This window comes from Gorilla gorilla, chromosome 2 (genome assembly GCF_029281585.2).
Source record: "Gorilla gorilla gorilla isolate KB3781 chromosome 2, NHGRI_mGorGor1-v2.1_pri, whole genome shotgun sequence".
NCBI lineage: Eukaryota > Metazoa > Chordata > Mammalia > Primates > Hominidae > Gorilla > Gorilla gorilla.
In genome coordinates this window covers 98412608-98437573 of record NC_086017.1, presented here as the reverse complement: position 1 = coordinate 98437573, position 24966 = coordinate 98412608, and the positions used below count along the sequence as shown (strand labels likewise).

The 24966-nt window shown below is 35.5% G+C and overlaps 1 protein-coding gene across 1 annotated transcript in view; it reads right to left on the bottom strand.

Annotated features, from left to right (window-relative positions):
* The window catches only part of CSNK2A2IP (casein kinase 2 subunit alpha' interacting protein), a 128353-nt gene extending 113525 nt beyond the window's left edge, over positions 1–14828 (bottom strand). Inside the window, exon 1 of the mRNA XM_019022919.4 lies at positions 14463–14828. The gene's annotated coding sequence lies outside the window, so the exon portion shown is untranslated. The remainder of the gene's footprint in view (positions 1–14462) is intronic.
* Positions 14829–24966: the final 10138 nt, after the last annotated feature.

Below are 24966 nucleotides of genomic sequence, written 5' to 3'. Positions count from 1 at the left end.
CAGATAACAAAGGGAAGTATTTCTCAAGAGAGTTTGCCCTTATTTTTTTAGAAAACAAGTATTGTAAGATTTCTTAAGAGAAGCTTGAGGGGAATTTATCCTTAGTCTGAGTTTACTAAGCTGGTAGAATTTATTAGAATTGGCCCTTTGCATGTGTCTCTCAATTTCTGAAGGAAGTTTAGGATAAATTTGTTTTACACCTCAGTATCATATTGAGTAAAGAGTAATAAACTGTCAAGAAACCTGCCTAATTTGAACTCACCCTGTAAATGCCTATGAAACTTGAGAGGGTTGTTTGCCCTCTTAGTCTCACTATTTCTTCATTTTTAAAATACAATAATTAAGCTGGGTGTGATATCACAAGACTGTGGTCCCGGCTACTCAAGAAGCTGAGGCAGGAGGATCATTAGAGCCTGGGAGGTTGAGGCCGCAGCGAGCTGTGATCATGCCACTGCACTCCATCCTGGGTGATGGAGCGAGACCCTATCTCAATATTAAATAAATTAATTAATTAATCTATAAAATTATTTTCAGATTCAATATTTTTTTAATCTTCTGATTTTCTAATTGTGGAGTATAAAATGCTTGTATTGAGCATTAAACAAAAACCTCAAATATATATTTCACATGATCTTGCCATTTTCTTTACTATAATTTATATGACCAAATATAAGATAAATTTCTTTTTCACAAAATGACACCTCAAAAAATGAGTTAGTTTAAAATCAATTTTTTCAAAGGGTGCATTCTCAATTCCTTTGTCTTGAGTAGCATTTCAGGGATTGAACAAACACATTAGCCCAAAATTGCCTTCACCAATGTGAGTTTTATGTCTGCATGTATTCAGATAGATAGATAGATAGATAGATAGATAGATAGATAGATAGATAGATAGATAGATGAGAGAGAGAGTTAACATGAACTCACTAACAATAAAACATTTAGTAAAAACTAAAACATTTTTATCATTTTAGTTTACATGACTAAAACAGTAAAAAAATGGAATTACAAAAATTAGCATATATTTAATAGTGATTCCTGGAGTCTGACCACACAATATTCAACTGTTGGCTACTGTGGTAAACAAGATTCCTTTAAAAGCAATATGATAAATGGTTGTATTGTGGAGATTAACAAAAATAATAAACGTTTTAATGCTATGTAAATGGATACTTATGGCTTGGGACAAAATTTCCAGTAACAGCATCACAAAATTATAAATGATGAACTCTGAAAATCTGGTGACTTAAAAGAATGTTTCCTTTGATGAAAAACCAATGTTTCATGGAATATGGAATGTTTTAATATTAAAGTTTCAACATAAATTTGACATGAAAATATGTGGTATTAAATACATCTTTGTAGCTAAATAAATTGGCTTTCTCATAGGAAAATGGGGAGTTATCTTACATTTAGGGTTGCTTTGTGTTGGACATAAAAGATTTAATAGATCATAATATTTGGCATGGGAAATGACTACATATTGTTAAGTGAAATTTTTTATTAGACAGTATACGGTGTGATATCATTCTTGTGAAAATGTCTACCTACACAGAGTTACATCTTGGTAAGATGTTCACCAACATATTGACTATGGTTATCGCTAGATAGTGGGATGGGATCAAGGATAACTTTTTTGTTTTGGGCTTTTGCCTCTGTCTGAATTTTCTACAATATATATTATAATAATTTTGAATTTAGGAAAAAAAGAAATTAACATCGTCTTTGAAGCCATGTCTACTTCATACCTCATTATTTGATCTACAAAAACAGATGTATTTATCTAACAAGCTGTCATTCATTTGTAGCAGTCCTCTCTGGTATATTATTTTTAATTTCCATCTCTAGTCTATACTTTTTAATATGAATGAAGTTTTCTCTCTTTGAATTTGTTATTAAAGGATAAGAAAAATTATGTATTTATTATATATGTTCAAGTAATAAAATACATTTAGTGAGGCAAGTGAATCCAGTGATGAGTATTTCTTCATTTTCTAATATTAGAGAATTAACTCAGTTTTAGTCCTTGCCTCATTTCTAATTCATCAGTGTTAAAGGTGCTCTTAGTCCTCAGATGAGAATCCAGAATTCTGTGTTGAGGATTATCAGGAAAAAGTTTCAAATTACATTGTCTATCTTGCTCTTCTGCCTGACAGAAAATCAAGCTCAGCTCTCTTCTTTGGATCCTAAAAATGTGAGTGTGCATGTCTACTGGGGGTGAGAGGTGGGAAAGTGAAGTACAGTGACCAACAGATCATGGGAGCGTAGAGACTTCTAGCAGCAGCAGCCCTCTATAGTAAAGAAACATACTGACAAGGGCTGTCTGGATATGTCTTCTGTTTTGAAATCTTTAGCTTTACCTTTTCACTCAGTGTCCTTTATGGTTTCTTTATGTTTATTTTGGTTATTTGTTGTAATTTGTCCCTTAAAGATGAAAGGTGAAAGATAGTCTGATATGCTTCTCTTTCAACATCTGGTGTTTACTACAGCTCTGTGAAGCTGTTTTTTTTTTTTTCATCATCTTTGAATTTAGTGTATTTGTTCCCTTAAGACCAACAACTGCACAGACAGTGCAATAAAATAAGCTTCTCATTTTCCAAATTTTCTCTTTTGCCCTTCTCATCTTTTTGCCCCCTTCCCATCCCAATAAACAAGAACACAGTCCTAGCAATGAATTCCTCAACGAAGGCATGCAAATTAAGCAACCAGATTATACTTATAGTTGAGCCACTCTACAAAAAAGCTTTCCTTCACAAGGAGATTAAGTCTTCATGAGGAGTTAAAACCAGTTTAGGAAACAATTAAGGTATAAACTAAAACTGAATTGGTAACTCAGAGAAAGGGAAAAATGAAAAAGAAGAAAGCACCATGGAGAATCTGGCCTTTCAAGAAAGGAAATGAGTTTCATGAGAAAGGGACAGTTACCAGAATGTCCTTGGCTGAAGAAAGAGCATGGGGAGAGGGTAAACGTACATGTATTGGGATGGAGTGAACAATTCTGCCTAGAAAAGGCTGTGTTTAGATACTGAAAATGAAGGTATTTGATGAAAGGAAAATCATATTATTCATTTTATTGAGCAGTGGTGACAAGAAGGTGCATAGGGATTATGGATGATCCTGAAGACCAGAAACAAAAGTGCAGCCTTGTATAATAAACTTGAACTACCAAAGTATTGTAAGAAGTGATGCATCAAACTAAAATTGCCATTTTCTGCTCAACATCACTAATCATCAGGGAAATGCAAATTAAAACCACAATGAGATACCACTTTACTCCTGCAAGAATGGCTATAATTTAAAACACACACACACACAAAAATAGATGTTGGCATGGATGTGGTGAAAAGGGAATATTTCGACACTTCTGGTCGAAACATAAATTAGTAAACCAGTATGGAAAACAGTATGGAGACTCATTAAAGAGTAAGAGTAAATTTACCATTCAATTCAGCAGTCCCACTACTGGGCATCTACCCCCCGAAAAAGAAGTCATTATATGAAAATGATACATGCACACACATGTTTATAGAAGCTCAATTTGCAATTGCAAGAATTATGGAACTAACCTAAATGCCCATCAACCAATGAATGGATAAAGAAAATCCAGTATATATACACCATAGAATATTATTCAGCCATAAAAAAGAATGAAATAATGTCTTTTGCGGAAACTTGGATGGAACTGGAAGCCGTTATTCTAAGCAAAGTAAATCAAGAATGGAAAACCAAATGCCATATGTTCTCACTTATAAGTGGGAGCTAAGCTTTGAAGACACAAAGACATACAGAGCAATATAGTGGACTGTGGAGACTCATGAGGGCAAGTTGGGAGTGGCGAGAAGGACAAAAGACAACATATTGAGTACAGTGTACACTTCTTGGGTGAGGGGTGCACTAAAATCTCAGAACTCACCACTAAAGAACTCATCCGTGTAACCAAAAACCACCAGCACCCCCAAAACTATTGAAATAAAAAGGCAAAAAATAAAATTATTATTTTTATTAGATTGGCAATGAACTGCAAAAAGAATGGAAAGGGGGAGAGAAACATCAAGAAAACTTGGAAAATCGATGCAGTAATCTGGGTTTGAAGAAATAGAGCCTGGATTAGGGTGGTAATGATAATGAAGCAAAAAGAGTATCTCAATAAAACAATTCAGGAATAAAAATAATAATGGTGACATATTGGGAAAGGGCAGAAAGAAAAAACATAAAAGAGTTGGATATATCCACAAGCATAAAAGGACTGTGGTACAACTCACAGAAATAGAAACATTGAGATGGGGCTTATTTCACAGGATTTGTACTTGTCCATATTCTTCTTACTATTTTTTGATTCTCTAAGTAGCTGACAGCTAGTAAAAAGGACTTTGTTGTACTGACTTGAATGTGATGCCCAAAAAAGGGCTTTTCTGGCCACTTATTGATTAAGAGAGTGTTTACACAAAAGAATACAAAAGGGTTTTCAGGAAACCCTAAAATGGTATTTTCCAATACAGAGAGCTGAATGTTCTCACTACTCTTTAGATAATCTGTTAAGTCAAATGTTAGTTTTTCTGTCTTACTTAGATGACATTTAGATTTATCATATGTTTCACTTAACTTAGAATAAAAAAAAATATATATATTTTCTGTAGTGTCTTCTGGATTACCTGTACATCCTCCGAGATTTGACAGCCCTTTTGAAGTCTAAGTAGAATAGGCAATACACTGTGTTCACTGATACCGTTTTGAAACTGTCTGACCCATTATTACATAAAGATGAGTGTCTCACTTGATAAAGCCTTAGAGTAACACAATTTGTTACACCATAATTAAAGATGGACACATCTGTTCTATTTTAATTCAAACCCCTTTGAACATAATTACATAAAGCTGCAAGAACAGAAATTCTCAGTCTTAGATATTTACAATAAAAAAAATCATTCTGTCTACAGAAACTACATGGTCAAAGGACAATTTGTAAAACGAAGTCAAATAGATGTCTCTCAGTCTGTATCAAAGCATGAAATAAAGCAAAGGCCCCAGATTAAAGTACTGTCCCCATATAAAACCTGTAATTAGTTAAGGAAACCCAGGTGAAAGAAAGTCTTTATAGAAAGTATTAGCATTCCATCTTTGTGGAGAGGTACTATTTCTTTATATTCTCTTAGCCCATAGAGAGATAAAAGAGGAACAAAATACTAAGAATAAAGGGAAAAACAAATACAGGAGATACTCAACATGTATCTCCTGTATTTCAACTTCCTAATAAACTCTGTATTTCAACTTCCTAATAAATTCTAAATTTTCAGTCATATTAAATGGATAGAAGATATACAACACAGTAAACCATCTTGAAAAGGTCTTTATATCCAAAATACAGGTATATCTTGGAGACACTGCCTGTTTTGTTCCTGACCACTGCAACAAAGCAAATATTACAATAAAGTGAGTCAAAATAATGTTTTGGTTTCTCAGTACATACAAAAATTATGTTTACACTGTAGTCTATTAATTGTGCAATAGCATTATGTCTAGAAAAGTGTACATACTTTCATCTAAAACACTTTATTGCTAAAAAATGATAACAATCATCTGAGCATTCCGTGAATGGGAATGTTTTTGCTGATGGAGGCTCTTGCCTCAATGTGAATGGCTGCTGACTGATCAGGGTAATGGTTGCTGAAGGTTGGGATGACTGGCAATTCCTTAAATAAGGCAAACCGTAAAGTTTGTTGCATTGATTTCATGAAAGACTTCTCTGTAGCATGCAGTGTTGTTTGATAGCATTTTACCCACATTAGAACTTCTTCCAAACTTAAAATGAATCCTCTCAAACCCTGCTACTGCTTTATCAACTAAGTTAATGTAATATTCTAAATCCTTCATTGTCCTTTCAGCCATGTTCCTAGCATCTTCACCAGGAGTAGACAAGAAACCACTTTCTTTGCTCATCCTTAAGAAGAAACTCCTCACCCATTCAAGTTTTATAATGAAATTGCAGCAATTCAGTCATATCTTCAGGCTCCATATCTATTCTAGTTTCTTGCTATTTCCACTACGTCTGCAATTACTTCTTCCACTGAAGTCTTGAATTTCTCAATGCGGGTTGGAATCAACTCTTTCCATTTCCTGTTAATAGTGATATCTGACCTCTTTCCATAAATCATGAATGTTCTCAATGACATCTAGAATGATGAATCCTTTCAAAAAGGTTTTTAATTTAACTTTCCTAGACCCACCAGAGGAATCACTATCGATGGCAGCTATAGCCTCACAAAATGTATTCCTTAAAAAATAAAATTACTCCTTAATCTATGTGCTGCAGAATGGATGTTGTGTAAGCAGGCTTAACAACATTAATCTCCTTGTACAGTTCCATCAGAGCTCCTGAGTGACCAGATGCATTGTTAATAAATGGTAATATTTTCAAACATTTTGAAAATATTGTGAAAAATATCGAAATTTTTTTTCTGAGCTGTAGTTCTCAACATTGGGATTAAAATATTCAATAAATCACCCTGTAAACAGATTGTTGTCATCCAGTTCTTTGTTGTTCCATTTCTAGTGCACAGGAAGAGTAAATTTAGCATAATTATTAAGGGCTCTACAATTTTTGAAATGGTAAAGGAGCCCTGGCTTCACCGAAGGTCACCAGCTGCATCCACCTCTAACAAGAGTCAGCCTGTCCTTTGAAGCTTTGAAGCCAGACATTGACTTCTCCTTTGTAGATATGAAAGCCCTAGATGGATTCTTTTTCCACTATGAAGCTGTTTCATTTACATTGAAAATCTGTTTAGTGTAGCCACATTCATCAGTGATCTTAGCCAGATCTAGAAAACTTGCTGCAGCTTCTCCATTGACACTTGCTGCTTAGCCTTGCACTTTCATGTTATGGAGATGGCTTCTTTCCTTGAGTCTTATAACCAACCTCTTCTAGCTTTCAACTTTTCTTCTGCAGCTTCCTCACCTCTTCCAGTCTTCATAGAATTGAAGAGAGTTAGAAGCCTTGCTCTGGATTTGGCTTTGGCTTGAGGGAATGTTGTGACTGGTTTGATAGTCTATCCAGACCACCAAATTTTTCTCCATATCAGCAATAAGGCTGTTTCACTTTACTATTTGTGTAGTCATTGGAGTATCACTTTTAATTTCCTTCAAGAACCTGTTGTTTGCTTTCTCCAGTTGGCTGTTTGCTGCAAGAGGCCTAACTTTCAACCTGCCTCAGCTTTCAACATACCTTTCTCTCTAAACTTAATCATTTTTAGTTTTTTATTTAAAGTGAGAGACGTGCAGCTCTTCCTTTCATTTGAACACTTTAGAGGTCATTGTAGGGTTATTAAATGACCTTATTTCAACAATATTCTGTCTTGGGGAATAGGGAGATCTAAAGAAAAAGAGACAGACGGGGGAATGGCCAGTTGATGGAGTAGTCAAGAACACATACAACACTTATCTAGCTCACTGTCTTATGTGAGTGCAGTTTGTGGCATCCCAAAACAATTATAACAGTAACATCAAAGAGGCCTAATCACAGATCACCAGGACATATAATAATAATGGAAAAGTTTGAAATGTTGTGAGAATTACCAAAGTGTCACACAGAGGCATGAAGTGAGCATGTGCTGATGAAAAAATGGCACTGATAGACTTCTCAATGCTGAGTTGCCACAAACCTTCAATTTATAAAAATGTAATATCTGTGAAGGTCAGTAAAGCAAAGCACAATAAACGAGGTATGCCTGTAATTTTTAGATTAATAATAATCAAATGTATAATTAAAGAAAGCAGAGGTAAAGGAAACCCTGTGATTTTAGAATGAATTCTGAGAATTTAATAACATGAATTAAGTGGCAAGCCATGTACACAAATATCCCTGAAATGTAGGTTGTTCATCTGTTTTATTTAAGTTTCCATATCCTGAAGATGGCTTAATGAGGGGATGCAATCAGGATTAGCTAAGCAGTGAGAACTTGGAGAGATCAGGGTGGCAGTTAGATTTATATAAATATTTGCAGAGACTGGGAAGAGCAGATGCTCATATAATCCAGACAATGTGTGTGCACTTGATTTTAAAATAAAAAACAGTTGAAAGCCAAAATATAATTAATCAGAGGAAATGCTTTAATCAACATCTTCCAAATCCTTAAGCACTGCTGAAAAGATTAAAGAAACATAAAAGAAATTAAAACATGATATTCAAAAGGAAACCAGAATTAGTCTATTTCTGGCATTTTTCTTTTATTTCAGATGTGGGATGGAGTACACAATTAATTTGCATTTTCAATTGCTGTCAACTAGTGAAATTTCCTGGGTGTTTAAGGTACTAAATAAATTACCTCAGACTTACTGTATAATTTACAATGTGGTAGTGATATCTATCCCTTTATTATTAGTTTATTACAAGAAATATGTACACTTGCCCTTATTTCCTGTAGTTCTAAACAGAGATCTTTCCAATGGAATGGGAGACAGCAAATTTAAATGACTGTCAGTTTTATATTAATAGGTTAACTACATAGACTTTTTAAAAGTTGCATATCAAGAAGAAATTGGTACATCAAATCCATATAGTTATCCAATTTCTATCATGTAAACTCAAAATAAGAGCAATTAGCTTTGAACTCTGTCTGGGGCTCAGTTCTTCTAAAGTCAATAGCTCTTGCTATTATTTCTGTTGTTTTCTCCCAATATTTGATGAGCTTCTCAATATGAACCTGTAGTTATTACTAAAGTTCAGAGAATAACAATATAAATGGAAAATTTTAAAACAATATATGGAGGAAGTAAAAGACACATGCCTTCATTGCAAGTCTCAAAAAATATAAACATTTAAAGCTCAAAGCATTCATTTTTTCTAAAAAGAAAATTTTGTTGGTAATGGAAATGACCACATATGGCTCGCCAGAGTATTATTAACAGTTTGTAAAAGGAAGGTGAGCCTCTACAGATAGTTAACAGCTTGCTACTCTGTTAATTTCAAGAATATCTTTAAGTAGAATGGGAGCCTGTTTGCAATTTCTGGCAGAAATATTATCAACATCTACTAAAATTCTACCACAAAGTTTTTAGCACTAAAATCTTTGAAAGTTTATTCCTGCAAAAACATTGTGGAAATATTCTTATTTAAATGATAGGTGTCAGAATTTCTCATTATATGCCATCCTATAAATAAATCTTAATAGTAGGGAAAACTATTTGAATAACCTAGATGATTTATTGTGAAATATTGATTGAAAAATAAAAGCAGCTATGTGGCATTTTTTTGTGTTCTACCATAATCAAGTTAACTTTGAAGAGCACATTGCACTAACTTGCTTATATATTAACTGTTTGATATTTTCTGCTAATAAGAGAAAAAAATCTGGATTTAAATGAATGAAAGACATACAGATTTTTGTGTCAGTCTCCCAATGACTTTTGTTTAGTGATTTATGTGCAATGGCCCTTTGATCCCCATATCACTAACCTTATGTACTTCTTTTATAATAAGTTTACTACTATTAAAATAATTTATATTTTATTATCAGAAAATAACTCTGAAAAGTAGCCCTGTTTGATTCCTATACCAATGTCATTCTTTATCAAATGGCATTGTGTTACTCAAATTAGTGACTTTCACATAACAAGATAACTAATGACTCATAACCACGCCTAGTAATAATGCTGAATAAGAATATGGCCATTTCTGTCAACAGACTCACTGGAGTGATAAGGAGCAAAGACTAGTCATAAGAATGCTCCCTTGTTTCTGTCTCCTTTTTCTCAGTTCTTATCACTGTACCGCAAAAAGGGACATAGTGTTTAATTATTATGGTTGTTGAATACCATTATCACCATCTTACCAAGCTCATCACTCGTCAAAAGGAAATGAAAAATTAAGTTCTGTTGGCGACTCTGAGACAGGGACACAATATCTGGAGATCTGAACATCATCTCTGCCATTATGTTGCTTTGTACGCTTCTCCTTGGGCCATTTCTGCAAGATGAAGGGGTTGGTTAAGGGATACGCACTCCAAGGCACTTGTGTTCTGGGCATTGTCAGCAGCAACCCATGGCGTAAATGTAACCATATATGAAAATGGCTCATGAATCTGGAAATATGCTGTCCTGGATTATGTCTCCCACCCTTAGGTGGCTATTTAAGTGTAAGAATTAAGAAATTAATAGTAAATATTTAAAATTCAGTTTCTCAGTAATACAAGCCAAATAGCAAGTGCTCATAGCCCCATGTGGCTATTGGCTACCAAGAAAAGAGAAAATTCTACATAAGTAACTATGCTATGTGTATTATTTTCTGGAAGCAGAGGTAATACACACCAAAATTATCAACCTACAAAAGTATTAATTTGTTTCCAAGGAGTAATGGAGGTGGTAGAGTCATGTATATACAGTTTTGCATTTTGGGTTTTTTTTTTAACCTTGCTCAGATCCTTTTATTTTTTTTTTCTGACAATAGAGACATGTGCAAATCCCTTGCTTTCTTTTTGACAAAAAAAGTTCTGAGTATTGCTAAAAGAAAACTTCAGCTGAATTACATTTAAAGGAGTTTAATTGACCAATAAATGATCCGTCAATTGGGCAGACCTCAGAATCACAACAGATTCAAGAGAGACACCAGCAACAGCCACATGGTGGAAGAAGATTTATGGACAGCAAAAGGAAAGTGACCTACAGAAAATGGAAGTGAGACACAGAAACAGATGGATTGGTTACAGCTCAGCATTTGCCTTATTTGAACATGGTTCAAACAGCTGGCTGCATTTCATTGGCCAAAACTCAGTGATTGGCACAGGTGTGGGCCATGATAGGTTTACACCCCGACTTGTTATAATTCACGATATATAGAAAAGCTTTTAGGCCAAACTTAATATGTAAGGAGGCAGCTTTAGGCTAACTTTGATGTAACAGAATATATAAGTTCCCGAATTCTGAAGCATTTCTTAATAGTCATACCGAACTCTGAAGACATATACCTATACAATATTGTAGCAAAGATTTGTTTTGAATATTATTTACTATACCAGACTACTTGCTAACACTAAAAAAAGACATACACACATACAAATAAAAACCATCAAACAAAAACACTTAAAAAAATTTATACTAGTATATATGTCAGCAATCTGGGAATGATCCGTTTCATGACTTAGATTTAATAATACCTATTGACATTTAATTTTCTATAATCCTCTGCTTATCAAGAGACAAAACACTAAGTAAAAACACATCAATATATGAGTGATTATAGACCATCACCATTGTTTTCAAACATACCAAAATGTATACATTCAAATACATTTTGACTTTCTCAACTAGTTACTTTTCAGAAAAATGAATTACCTTCAGATTCTCCAAAAGTTTATTTTAAATAGCATTAATGTTATCAGATATTAATACTTCAGGAGCATAATTTTGTGTCTGAAAATAGTTCAAGGTCATCTAAAGCCAAATCTGGATCATAATTCTGGATACAATCAAAGTGAAACTAAAAGTAGTAAGACTTTTTTTTTCCTGTGGGAATAATAATGAGATAGCATTTATTGAGTATCCATGAACTATCAAGAAATGTTTACTGTTTAACATAATTATTCTTCTCTTCATCGTTATTTTCCATCTTACAGATGAGGAAACAGCTGCTTACAGAAGTCTCATAACTTGCCTAAAGTTACATGTCAGGCACATTTTAGAACAAGAATTCATACACAGAAATATCTAGCTAGTCTAAATCTAGAATTCCAAGGTTAATTCTCAATGAGACATTTTAAAATTCACTTCTTGTTTATAATCGTTTTTACCTTTACAATTTCTATTATAAAAATGCATATATTAATAATGATTCAGGTCAATATTGATTGTACATTTTATGATTTTGGTTTTTGAAAGAAAATAGCCCCTGAACCCAATTATTCCTCCAGATATATCTTGATTATTTTTTATATAGAATAGCAATAAAACCCTAAAATGAAAATAAAAGTCTTCAAATACTTATAAATTCAATTATTTTGTAACATTTTCATATTATTTAACATAAAAACTTGAATTTTAATTGAAAAGTAAATATGCATTTGCATAAATTTGAAACGTGGAAAAAATATGAACCATAATTTGGATGCATATGTTTTAGTATGTTTACAAAAGACTAACAAAATTTGACATAAAATAATATTTGTTCAGGTGTGGAACACAAACATTGATTCTAATGTATTTGTTTATGAAGTTGGAATACAGCTTTAAAATATGACTTAGAATGGTTATCTCACATGCAGTTCAGTAAGACAAAGGCTCTTATAAATATCATGTACCATCGAACACTATCAATTAAGTATGTAAACCCAAGATAAAGCTGTTCAGGTGGCATACCAGACTAAGTGGAATTATTACAGACAGTTTGTATCAATTAAGAAAGTTCAAGCAGTTATTTAAATACTTGAGGCTATTCATTAGCCCTTAAAGCTCAAAGAAATCACCAGAGTGTAATTATATCCAGCCTAGTGATTGGCACTTAAGTTTATAAGAGGTTAAGAAAGCCCCACAGGTCATGATTGAACAAATAGCTCCCGATCACAGCACCAGTGATATCTTAGAAGAACACAATGACAGGGGAGAGATCTTGATACTAAAGAATATGCAGTTTCTGAAAAGTGAGGAATTTTAAATAACTATTATTTGAGAAACTTACCAGTGAATTAGCATAAAATATATCATTACGAATAATTCAGTTCATCTCTAACACCGTGTAAATAAACTACAGGCAATTTTTTAAAAATTTAAAGTGCTATAAATCCTAAATTCAGTCACAGAAGCAGTGTTAACAAGTACATTCCTTCTTGGAGGTTTCCTTTCTCTAGATGTGTCTTAACCAATTTAATCATGCTCCTAAATACTACCTCATGGCAGGCAATTAAGACTCTGTAAGACTCAGAATACACCTCCGTACCCATTTCTTTTGAAAAAAGGAAAGAAAATTACTTAGCTATAAGCATACTCTCAACGAGTCATAATCACAATGACTCTAAACATTTTAAACCCAAGCTCTTTCTTGGTACGTATAGAAAATATTTTATCCAGGAAGTTTAAAGTCATTCTGTGTCCTTGCAAATAGGCAACTGTACGTCCAGTTCTTAAGGACAAATGCATATCTAAAAACATTAGCTTTACAATTTTAGATAAGTAGAAAATTGTGAATGGAGACAGTTATAATAATGACTCAGAAGAACAACAAAGAAAAGAAAACAAAAACTACTTCAATAGGTCTTAAAAAGGTGTCTCTCCACTTAAGGACACAACCATAAGTTCTCACCCCCATAATTGCTGCTCTGGTTAACATTTTTTCACACAAAAATTATATGGTTTGCCAATGTTCAAAGATTTACAAAGAGTACTTATTAAATCTATGCTGAAAATAATTTAACTTTGAATGATTCAGAATTTTCTTCAGAATTATTTTCCTGTCCCAAGTGTCATCATTACACACGTACACCAGTTATCACTGAACAATCTTGTAGGTACAGAATGCATTGGAAATGGACTTTTCCTGTACATACCTTAAAATATATGTGAGTGCTGGGTATAAAGCTTAAAGAAAAGAAATCAACATATCAAAGAGGTATCTGCACTCCCATGTTTATTACAGCACTATTCACAATAGCCAAGGTATGGAAACAACCTATGTGTTCATCAGTGGACAAATGGATCAAGAAAATGTGGCACATATACACAATGGAATGTTATTCAGCCATAAAAAGGAATGAAGTCATGTCGTTTGCAACATGGATAGAACCAGAGGACATTATGTTAAGTGAAATTAATCAGGCACAGAAAGATATTATCACACAAATATGGGAGCTAAAAAAATAAGTGAACTCATGAAGATGGAGTGGAATGATGGTTACCAGAGGCTGGGAAGGGTAATGGGAACTGGGGGATAAAGTGAGGATTGTTAATGGGTGCGAAAATACAGTCAATAGAAGAAATAAGATCTAGTGTTCTATAGCACAATAGAATGACTATAGTTAACACTAATTTAATGTGTATTTTTAAATAATTGAAAGAGTGGAATTAGAATGTTCTAAAATAATAATAATGGTTTGAGATGATGGCTACCCCAATTACCCTGGTTTGAACATTACACATTGTATGCCTGTATCTAAACATCACATGTACCGCATACATACAGACAACTATTATGTACCCATAATAATATATTTTAAAAATTAAATTAAAAAATAAATAAAATGTAACTGGGAATAAATCTGCTTTTAGTTTATTTAAGGCCACCTCTTATTAGCAGATATCTGAACAAAAGTTTATTCACTGACATTTTTTAGATGCTGGGTTTACAGGTTAACAAGACTTCAGCGTATACTGAAAAAAATAGCCCACCAATTTGCTCATACATACATATGCACACATAAGCTTATACAACACAAAAGGACTTTAGCACACTCTTGTACAGAAGTGCCATGTAGCCAGGAACTCACCACCACACTCTAGCTGCTGAAATGTCCTTCTCATCCCCATAGCTGTAGTGATTCCTGGGTCTTCATTTAATTTTCACTGGTGAGGAAACAAATGTCTAGAGTCTCCATTAATCCATTGCCTTGATCCTTGATGACATGAGAGCCTTAATAGTCTACCCTCACTGCTGGAAGATGAGGGTGTGGAGTGTGAACAAGAGGCTCTGTTTCCACTCCCATCCTGAGGCCCACTTCATAATGGGAGATGTGTTCCAGAATCTTGGGTTGGAAATTAGAATGTTTCACCATAGAAATAAAAATCTGAAGACCTGAAACTTCCCAGATAATCAGTAATACAATTCAGCTACTTTATACAATTTTATGAACTAACCAGAATAAACTACTTCATATAATAAAAATATTATTAGAAAAATGCATTCTGAGCTTTTTAAAACTAAAAAAATAGTTTTTGAAATAGATCCTATTCACTGTTTAAAGAATGTTCACAAATTAAAATCACAAAAGAACAAATCAGTTACTACTCTCCAAAATGATAAAATTTTACATAATTTTTAATAGACATACTTTTCAAATATTACATTAAAAAATGACCAAGTTGTAAATAGTAAAGGCTAGGAAGCAAAGGACTTTGTGCAATATATAGGGGAAATGATAATTCAAATTACATATTTTTGTGTACAATTTTTTTATTCTAGTTCAACTGGCTGTTTTATCTTTTCTTCTACAGACCTGATAAACTGGGTAATTCTCCCTTTTTATCCTGTATTTTCACTTTTGTCTTGCTGTTTACTGGATTATGCTAATTAGCATGCTAACAAAACAAAATCTTCTCTTGATCCTACTCTCTACATTGACTAGTACTCCATTTCATTTCTCCCTATGCAAAGTAAAACTCTTTGAGTTGCCTTTACTTACTATTTCCAATTTACTTTTCTCATTTTCTCCTAAACTCACTGCAACCAAGCTTTAAGCCACTCCACCAAAACTGTTCCTGCTGCAATTATTATTTACTTCTGCATTGCTCAATCCAATGGTCAGTGTTCTGCCCTTGGTCCAATAGCAGCATTTGACACTTTTGATCATTCTCTCCTTTTAGATACATTTTCCAGGACACCTCCCATTCTTGGTCTTTCTTTTCTCTCTGATCACGTCTATGTAATTGTTCAGTTCTTCTTCTCTATCTCCTCCCTTAGTGATCTTACCTCGTTCCGTGACTTATGTTAGCACTTTAAAGACATTATTCCAAAATCTTCGGGTGTCTATGGTTTCTAATTAGAAGTCAGTTTCTTTGTGAATCATTGTTTCCCTGTAGGTAATGAGTCACTTTTCTCTTGCTGCTTTCAAGATTTTCTCTTTACCTTTGGTTTTCAAAAGTTTAACTATAATGTGATCAGGCATAGTTTGGGTTATGTTTAACTTGATCTGCGTTTGCTTAGGTCTTTGAATCTGTAATATTGAGTCTTTCACCAAATCAGAGAAATGTTTAGCCATTTTTATTTCAACTAATTTTTCTGGCTCATTCTCTTTCCGCTCTTCTGGACTCCAATTACAGTTGTGTTGGACCTTTTAATGTTAGATTCTTAAATTTCTATTCAAATTTCTGAATCTTTATTGTCTAGCTTTCCCAGATTGGGTAATTTCTTTTGATCTTTCTTAAAGTACACTGACTCTTTCCTATTTATCTCCATGCTACTGTTAAGCCTACCCATTGAATTCTTTAATTCAGATGCTGTGTTTCTTAGTTATAGAAATTTCATTTCGTTCTTTTTTATGTTTTCTGTTTTTCTGTTGAGAATTTCTGTATATTCATCCATTATAGGCATCTTTAGTTTTCCTCATTGAGCACTGATATGGTTTAGCTCCAAATCTCACCTTGAGTTGTAATAATCCCTGCATGTTGTGGGAGGGACCCAAGGGAGGTAACTGAATCATGAGGGTGGGTTTTTCTTATGCTCTTCTTGTAATAGTAAATAAGTCTTACGAGATCGGATGGTTTTATAAAGGGGAGTTCCCCTGCACATACTTTCTTGCCTACTGCCATGCAAGATGTGACTTTGCTTTGTGGAAGCGACTTTAGAACTGGGTAGCAGGCAGAAGTTGGAACAGTTTGGAGGGCTCAGAAGAAGATAGAAAAATGTGGGAAAGTTTGGAACTTCCTGGAGACTAGACGAGCTCAGAAGACAGGAAGATGTGGGAAAGTTTGGAACTTCCTAAAGACTTGTTGAATGGCTTTGACAAAAATGCTGATAGTGATATGGAACTTGTTGGGAACTGGAGCAAAGGAGACTCTTGCTGTGCTTTAGCAAAGACTGGTGGCATTTTGTCCCTGCCCTAGAGATATATGGAACTTTGAACTTGAGAGAGATAATTTGGGGTATCTGGCAGGAGAAATTTTTAATCAGCAACATTCAAGAGGAAGCAGAACATAGAAGTCTGGCAAATTTGCAGCCTGATGATATGACAGAAAAAAAAAGCATTTTCTGGGGAGAAATTAAGCTGGCTGCAGAAATTTGCATAAGTAATAAGGAGTGCAGTGTTAATCACCAAGACAATGAGGAAAATGTCTCCAGGGCACATCAGAGACCTTCATAGCAGCCCTTCCCATCACAGGCCTGGAGGCCTAGGAGGAAAAAATAATTTCCTGAGGTTGGGTCCAAGGCCCCCCCACCGGCTACCCTGCTGTATGCAGCCTAGGGACTTGGTTCTCTGTGTCCCAACTGCTCCAGTAATGGCTAGAAATGGCCAAGGCACAGCTCAGGCCATGGCTTCAGAGGGTGCAAGCCCCAAATCTTGGCAGTTCCACATGGTGTTGAGCCTGCAGGTGCACAGAAGTCAAGAATTGAGGTTTGGGAACCTCCACCTAGATTTCAGAGGATGTATGGAAATGCCTGGATGTCCAGGCAGAGGTGTGCTGCAGGGACAGAGCCCTCATGGAGAACCTCTGCTAGTGCAGTGCAGAAGGGAAATGTGGTGTTGGAACACTCACACAAAGTCCCCACTGGGGCACAGCCCAGTGGAGGTATGAGAAGAAAGCCACCATCCTCCAGACCCCAGAATGGTAGATCCACCAACAGCTTGCACTGTGGGCTTGGAAAAGCAACAGACACTCAATGCCAGCCCAAGAAAGCAGCAAGGAGGGAAGCTGTACCCTGCAAAGCCACAGTGGCAGAGCTGACCAAGCCATGGGAGCCCACCTCTCATATCAGCGTGACCTAGATATGAGACAAGGAGTCAAAGGAGATCATTTTGGAGCTTTAATATTTGACTGTCCTGCTGGATTTCAGACTTTCATGGGGCCTGTAGCCCCTTCATTTTCGCTAATTTATCCCATTTGGAACAGCTGTATTTACTCAATGCCTGTACCCCCATTGTATCTAGGAAGTAACTAACTTGCTTTTGATTTTTCAGGTTCAAAGTCAGAAGAAACTTGCCTTGTCTCAGATGAGACTTTGGACGTGGACTTTTGGGTTAATGCTGGAATGAGTTAAAACTTTGCGGAACTATTGGAAGGCAAGATTGGTTTTGAAATGTGAAGACATGAGATTTGGGAGGGGCCAGAAGTGGAATGATATGGTTTGCTTCTGTGTCCCCATCCAAATCTCACCTTGAGTTGTTATAATCCCCATGTGTCATAGGAGGGACCAAGTGGGAGGTAATTGAATCATGGGGGCGAGTTTTTCCCATGTTGTTCTAGTAATAGTGAATAAATCTCACGAGACTGGATGGTTTTATAAAGGGGAATTCTCCTGCACAAGCTTTCTTGCCTGCCACATGTAAGACATGACTTTGCTCCTCATTTGCCTTCCACCATGATTGTGAGGCCTCCTCAGCCATCTGGAACTGTGTGTGAATTAAACCTCTTTGCTTTATAAGTTACCCAGTCTCAGGTATGTCTTTATTAGCAGCGTGAGAACAGACTAATACAAGCACAGTTAAAACGGCAACTTTAAAATCCTTGCCCACTAATTCCAACAATGAGTCATCTCAGGGTTGGCCTCCACTGCTTATTTCTCTTGAGAATGGTCACATTTTCCTGATTTTTTCATATGTTAAGATTATATTCAGAACATTGCAAATGTTGTGTTGTAGAGACTCTATATTCTATTTTATTCCTCCAAAGAATGGAATTTTTGTTTTATTAGTTAATTTAATTGGACTCAAACTGCAAAATCATTCTCTCTAGAGGTAGCTCAAATGTCAGTTCACTTTTGTTGTTCTTAGCTGAAGTCTTTCCCACACATGAATGGTGTAAGTGTCAGCTAGAGACTTGATAGAGTTTATTCACAGAGATTAGGCCTCCCTCTTCTGGCTCTCTGTTTCCCATTCATTTTCTACTATCCGTGGTTGCCCCAAACTCTGTCTTCTAATTCTTCAAGCCAAAAAACTTTGAGGTTTTCCACTAGAGTTTAGAGACTCTTTGCAGAAACTACTGAAGATGACCTTCAAGATAAAATTTACAAAATGAGAATCTCGCCCAATGCTTTTTACACATTTTAATTTTCCTCCATAATCGGCCTGGCTTATAAACTCCCATAGCCTTTAAGTCATTCTTTTGGTATTTTATCTAGAACTTATGGTTGTTATTTGGAAGATGGTCGGTTATTCAAACATATTAATGGGAAACCAGCCCTCAGTTTGGACCATGACTTTAAATCTCTATGCTGAAAACTTCTTAATTTCCAATTGGATGTTCCAAAGTTAACATGCTCAAGATTAATCTCCTGATCTTTTCTCCAACCCCAACCTGCCTCACAGCCAACCTTCCTCATCTCAGGGGATCTCAACTACATTCTTTCAGTAACTCCAGACAGAAAACTTTGAAGTTCTCTTGACTCCTCCTTTCTCTCATATCCTTTATCCAGTCCTGTAGGAAAATGTGTTGTCTCCACCTTTAAAATAAACCCAAAATCTGACCACTGTGCTCATTTACACTGTGGCTATTATCACCTCTTGCAAGGGTTGTAGCAATAACCTCCTAACTGATCTCATTGTAACCATTTTGTCCCCTTGGTCTATCACATTCATGGCAGCAGACAGAATGATCCTTTACAAAGGCAAATCAGATCATTCTCCTTTTATTAACACTCAGATGGAGTTGTCTTCTACCCAAAATAACAAATTCCGTCAAATGAGCTGCAAGCCGCAAAGATGTGCCCCCATTACCTCTGTGTCCTCTTCTACTACTACTAATCCCCTAGTCTTCTTTCCCTTAAATGTGCCTAGTGTGCTTTTGCCCTAGGGCTTTGACTCCACCTGCTCCCTCTCACCTGGAATGCTCTTTCTCCATATCCCAGATTAGCTAACCACCTCACCTCTATCAAGAGTCTGCTTAATCTTACCTCCAAAATGAGGCTGATTTTGACCCTCATATGTAATAATGCAACTTTCCCACTCTCTTTCCTCTGTCGCCCTGACAGAATACAAGATTCATGAGGTCATAGCCTTCTGTCCTCAGTATTTCTCAAGTATCTAGAACAGTGGCTGGCTCACAGCAATTAGTCAATAAATTTGTTGAACAAATGAATGGTAAGCCCCATCCTATCTGATCACAGAAAAAAGAATTTTAGTCATTCTGTGCTATTCTTGTTCATTTCAAGTTTAAATGTTTTTCATTCAAAATGTTCCTTTTTCTTTCTCTCAACCTGGTGCCTAATTTTTTCAGGGGCTTATATGGAGAGGAAGGAGGCCAGGAGAGGATGTCTGTCAGTGACTTCCCTCTGAAATACATGGTCATTTGTTGAGATGGCTTCTTCCTTTCCTGGCCTCTGTTCTTGCATCTATTCCTATTGCCAGTCTCTGACATGTGTATTATTACTCTGTGATCTGCAACAGCATCAAACAACCAAAACTGAGAAATCAGTTTAGTCTACTGGTTCTTTCCAATTATGCCCCTCTTTGAAGGCAGCGGAAAGTTTTAGCTATGTTTCTATGTTTCTCTGGAGTCCAAAAACCCCTAACTCTTTTTTTTATTCTTAAAGACAGGATCTCACTCTGTCACCCAGGCTGGATTACAGTGGTACAATCCTAGCTCAGTATAACCTCAAACTCCTGGGCTCAAGCTATCCTCCCATCTCAGCCCTCTGAGTAGCAAGGACTACAATTGTACATCACCACGTCTAGCAAAATTCTTTTAAATTTTGCTAGAAATGGGAGTCTTGTTATGTCGTGCAGGCTGACTTCCAACTCCTGACCTCAAGCGATCCTCTTACCTTGGCCTCCCAAAGCATAAAATTACAGACTTACGCCACCACGCCCAGCCAAACCTGAAATCTTCATCAGGGCTTTATTATCTTGGACACCACAAAATGCCATCAGGACTCACGCCCTTGTCAACATAGGAAATACCTACAAGAGTAGAGTCTGAGGAATTCCCAAAACTGGTTTCCTCTGCTTTTGGATATCCCAACTCCTCTTGGGATTTTTTTTTTTAATCAATACCCCCTTTATCTGCTTTGGGTACAGAATAGAGGCAAACCCCTAAGCAGGTTTAACCATTTTGCTTCCTCTTTTCTTCTATTCCCCTCCACAGTTCAGAGGAGCTCTTGGCAGGAGTGGAGAGTTCAGAACTGGGTAACAAATATTCTTTGTAAATATTTTTTTCTTGCATAAGAAGTGAAGATTTTGAGTTTAAAAGCCAAGGATTTGACACTTTTTTCTTTGGGTTTTTTTTCCTCCCCAGTTTTTTGTACACATCTGTGAACCTTGAAAATCTGAGACAAGTCTCAGTTAATTCAGAAAGTTTATTTTGCCAAAGTTGAGGACGCACACCTGTGACACAGACTCAGAAGGTCATGACAACATGTGCCCAAGGTGGTCAGGGCACAGTTTAGTTTTATACATTCTAGGGAGACATGAGACATCAATCAGCATATGCAAGATGAACATTGGTTTGGTCTAGAAAGGCGGGACAACTCGAAGCAAAGTTTGGGAAGACTCCAAGTAGGAAGGGGGCTTCCAGGTCCTAAGTAGAGAAGAGACAAATGGTTGCATTATTTTGAGTTTCTGATTAGCCTCTCCAAAGGAGGCAGCCAGATATGCATTCATCTCAATGAGCAGAGGGGTGACTTTAAATAGAATGAGAGGCAGGTTTGCCCTAAGCAGTTCCTAGCCTGACTTTTCCCTTTAGCCTAGTGATTTGGGGGCCCAAGATATTTTCCTTTCATACATCCCATGACTAATTTCTAGATGCCTGCACTGGAAAGAAGGGTTTCAAGGCCCAGGAAAAGAAAATGAAAGAAGTTTAAATGTGGGGGAATAAAAGCAGGCAAGAAAAGGGGGAAGTGACAGTGAGATTTCAGTTGACACTTCAAAATATTCATAATTTTTATCTCTAATCTTTATCACTTGAACAACTTCTTATACCTGACTTAGCTTTCTGTTAAAAAAAAAAGTAACAAGAATAAATGAAGATGAGAAAACTCAATTAATCTTTTCTCACAAGGTAGAGTTCCACAATAATACTAAATTTACCCAGTGCTTTTAAGACACTAAAGAACAAGCCATATGCTGGCTCTTAAGATCTGATGAATTAAGGGAAACAATTCAGATTGGATAAGAGTGTAAATGCCCGCTGAGCCTAAGTATCACTTAGAGATTCAGGCACACATAAGTGAAGAAGGAAAAAGAATTATCCCCTTTGACATAAAGTATTGGGAAACCCAATATTAGCGTTCTATAAAGCCAAAATCTAAATGAAGAAATTCTTAGCCTTAATGAAGGTCATATGTAAACATACAGAGGATGCCACACTAGTTTTACAAGGAAACTTGGGAAATTAACTTCCACACATGATGAACTTTGAGGCTTTTAGAGGAAAGTAACTGCCTATATCCCAAATAATATATAAAATGTAGTTTCTTTTGCAATTAATGAAGTAATTGAAAGTGGTTACATTTTATTGCAAAAGAATAATTTTTAAAAAAAAAATTAGATCCTCAGGATGTTTGTACAGACTTTTCCTTTGGCCAGGCACAATACCCCTAGCCCGAGTCTCTGCTGCAGCTGAAATAGCACTTACTCAGAGAGGCCTTCCCAGATACACTGACCAAAAAGGTCAATTCCACCTCAGCTCTATTATCCACTGACTCTATAGTCTGTTCATATAATTTTGTAACCGTATGTTTGTTTATGTATTTACTCCTGTATCATTGGCATTCTACATCAAATTATAAACTCTAAAATACAAGCTGTGTCTCTACTGAATTCTTCAAAGTGTATCTATCACTTAGCATCATGTTTAGTAGATAGCAAGTAACATGGTTTGGATCTGTGTCCCTGCCCAAATCTCATATCAAATTGTACTCCCCAGTGTTGGAGGTGGAGCCTAGTGGGAGGTGATTGGATTATGAAGGCATTTCTCATGAATAGTGTAGCACCATCAATTTGGTGCTATTCTCATGATAGTGAGTGAGTTCTCACAAGATCTGGCAGTTTAAAAGTGTGTGTCACCACCATCCTCACTCTTGTTTCTTATCCCTCCAAGTAAGAGATGTTGCTCCCCATTTGCCTTCCACCATGATTGGAAGCCTGAGGCTTCCAATCCCCAGAAGCAGAAGCCACTATATTTCCTTTACAACCTGCAGAACCATGAGCCCAACCACTTTTCTTCATAAATTACTCAGTCTCGGGTATTTATTTATAGCAATGTGAGAATAGACTAATATAGCAAGTAATTGATTAAACATCTATTAAATGAATGAAAGAAAAAATAGATTAAAAATGTGAGTTAATTGCTCTGAGAATTTTTTAACTGATTGATAGTTTTCCAAATGACAAGTATTCTAGTACTTATTAAATGTAACAACCTTTTCCATTTTTACCTTTTTTCAAAACTTCATTAGTTCTGAAACTGTTGTGTAATAGTGTGCTGGTTAACAACCTGCTCTCTAAATAAAAAGAAATGTATGTATATATGTAACTAAGTTTATGGTAAAGGTACTGACATGAAGGATATGTGTTACACAATTTACCATATTCTTTACTGAAAATTTCGTGTAGCCAATTAGTTCTCACAGAATATTTTTGTGGATTTTTTCTAAACTCTTGTATCTATAGTCAATCTATATTTGAAATTGACAAATGAGTTTATTTCTAAGGTAGGTATCAGTTGACATTTTTACTTATGTTATTGAATACAATAAAAATAACAAAACAGAGATATGTCAGAACTTTACACATCTGTCAGTGGTGTGAGCAACATTTGCTGAATCAGGTAATAGTTTTCAAATACTAAAATAATTTTCTCAAATTTTATGGTCTTCACAATGTAACACCTGTACATGGAGCACATTTTTAAGTTTAATCTGCAGTATTAATATGTTTTCCACCACTTTCTTATGTGAGGTCAAGAGTAGAGAAATTTTTCTACACTCAGATAGTAAATAGTGAGGCCTTACAGGATAGGTAGTCTCTGCTACAATTACTTCTTTCTGCCTTTGTAATCTAAAAGTATCTACGGACAATGTAAACAAATGGGTGTGTCTGTCTTCCAACAAAACTTTATGTACCAAAACAAGCAGTGAGCTGGATTTTGCCCAAGGGCTACAGTTTGTCACCTCTTATACTTAGATAATTAACACAACCACAAATCGGGCCTGATTTTTAGCATGTGCCATTTTCATGGTGCAAATATTCTCACCATTACTAATTTTAAGTTAGCAACGTAACATCATCGCATGCCAAATTAGAAAGAGATGGGAAATAAAACACCATTATCTAGTATTTCCACATCATAAATAACATACATAAATAACCTAAGGAGTATGGATAATAGGAACAGGTAGTAAAATAATTAGAAATTGATGAGTTTTTGAGTATTTATTAACTTAGTTGTTAACATGTTTTATTTACTTGGAAACGTGTATAATTAATTTAATTTATTTAATTGCTGTGCTTAAAAAGTGATGCATAAAATTCCTGAAAACTTAAGAATCTGTTTTCTTGAGCTGATAATAAGTGTGGGTTCCTGCGCATCATAGCCATAGCTGTATCTCTTTCTTGAAACCCTCTCTACTCTCTGCATCTCCTACTTTAATCTGGTTTCTTCTTCCTTCTTTGAATTTCCTGTATTTATTCTCAGGCAGCTTATTTTCCCATTCTCATTTTCAATTTGAAGAGTTCAGTGTGACTCTCTTCTTCCACCTTAACATAATCTGCCAGCAAGCTACCCTGGCATAAATTCAATTACTGCTACATTGCTGGTTATGTTCAAAAATATATATTTAGCTCTGCATTATCATTCACACTTCCAAATGGCCTGCTGATTTTTTAAAAATATTTTCATTGCATGTTTTGATTCTTTACTGTCATTTCAAATTTAATGAGATTAAAACAAGACATCACATTTTCCAAGCTCTTCTCCTTCATGCCTTAATTGTTCAAGGTTATGCCACAAGATCAGCTTGAAATTTTGAATTCAACATCCTCTTTGGCTATGCTTAGTCTCATCAATACTTTCTGCTAAATATCTTCTATTTACATCTCTCTACATTCACATTTCTACCATATA